The sequence below is a fragment of the Elaeis guineensis genome, chromosome 2, assembly GCF_000442705.2.
Source record: "Elaeis guineensis isolate ETL-2024a chromosome 2, EG11, whole genome shotgun sequence".
NCBI lineage: Eukaryota > Viridiplantae > Streptophyta > Magnoliopsida > Arecales > Arecaceae > Elaeis > Elaeis guineensis.
The window spans coordinates 127,975,005-127,976,874 of NC_025994.2; the positions used below are offsets into that span (position 1 = coordinate 127,975,005).

General features: G+C 29.0%; 1 pseudogene; it reads right to left on the reverse strand.

The window, feature by feature from the left end:
• Positions 1-1,529: 1,529 nt before the first annotated feature.
• Positions 1,530-1,645, reverse strand: LOC114913023 (U6 spliceosomal RNA; annotated as a pseudogene).
• Between the last annotated feature and the right edge of the window lie 225 nt (positions 1,646-1,870).

Here is a 1,870-nt window from a genome sequence, read left to right on the forward strand (position 1 = left end):
AAATCAAGATACATGTGTAGGGCCACTAATGCACAGATTCATGATAGAGAATGCTATACTATGTGTGTGATAGTTGAAGTCTGGATTAAAAGAACGTAGTTTAAGACCTAGTTTATTTTGATTTTTTCAAATGAAAACTATTCACACTAAGTGTGGTTAAGTCTTGTAAAGACACCATATCCATTGCATAATATAAGCATACTAATTTTTTTTTTATTTTATAATTTTTTGAAAAATTTTGAGTTTTATGGGGGATTGTTGGAGGAAATCCAAAAAAAATTTAAAATTTTTCCAAAATTTTTCTCCAGACATTTCAACCTTGTCTTTTAATTTTATTATTTAAATATTAATGATGTCATTAATCTTTTTATTACCATACTTTTAATTTTCGACCGTTGGGCTCCTAATTACAGGCCTTAATAGGTTAGATAAAAGCCCAAATGATCATATGCATTTAATTTTATTTTTATTTTCTAATTGTTTGACTCCTTATTAAAGATCTTAATGGATCAATAAAAGCTTAGATGACCATAAATGGATCATATTGGATAGTTATAAAAAGACCATCTTGAGATCTGATTTTAGATATCCCATCTAAACTTCTCCTCTTCCTTCTGACTTTTCTTTTTAACTCCTTTTCTTTATGATATTTTTTTAGATGCTGAAAGGATCTCCGTCAATCTCCTCCATAGTCGTGCTCATAGGTAGAGGATTTTGATCATATCTTATGGTGGTTTTTTTGGATTTTACTGTACGAGGGATGGAAATACATCTTAGGATAGTGCCTCGCATGCTTTCAGATTTGATCATCTTTATTTCTTGATGTTTTGTAAATCATTTATTATTTTCCTACAATAAAGTTTTGTTGTTTAGTTTTTTTTTAAAAAAATCACATGAAGAATTCTTTAAATCCTATGCCAATAAAAATGATTAAGTCCGAAAGCATGCGAGTCACTATCCTAAGGTGTATTCCTGAATTGTGATTATATATATATGTATGTATGTATGTATATGTATATGTATATATATGTATGTATGTATATGTATGCATACTATTTTTAGATTGGCAATGCTAAACATCTATTTTCAATCCATGTTGCTTTACTAGTTTATGTATATGTATTGTATATCTTTTTGGAGATCCCATGCCCAAGTATATGAATAACTAGAAGGATTTGGAAACATGCACTATTTATAGCATCGTATATCTTTCTTTGATCTGGATCATCTCTGTCTTACTCCCTCTCTTGAGGTTGGGATTTTTTTTCTTCTTCTCCTTTTTAATTTCTCTCCCTTTTTTCAACCTAATTGGGATTAATTGCTCTATGCAATTCTTTATGTTTATTTCTTGGTGGAAAATCAAAGCAAATGATGGGACCTAGGAATTCTTGAATTTTGTTTTTTTTTTTGTAAAGTTTCTAGGAATATGCATTTGATTTTTCTTTTTCTTTCCTGAAATGATTTGTATTTGAGAATTGGTTACTTGATTGGTTATATTAGAGTTCTTACAGACATTGACAAAAGATCATTAAAATCATTAGCCCCATTAGGACTTCAGTGTTTTTGTGCATGTCATCCTTGTCCAGGGGCTATGCTAATCTTCTCTGTATCATTCCAATTTATCAGACTAGGATCCTTAGATTCTTTCAGATGGAAACTATTCATACTAAGTGAGGTTAAGTCTTATAAAGGTGCCTTATCTATTACATAATATAAGCATCATGAAATTTATATTTTCTATTTTATAATTTTTTAAAAAAATTTAAGTTTTGTGGGAGATTGTTGGAGGGAATCCAAAAAGAAAAACTTAAAATTTTTCTAAAATTTCCCTCCAAGTATTTTAACCTTGCTTTTTAATTTTACCATTTAA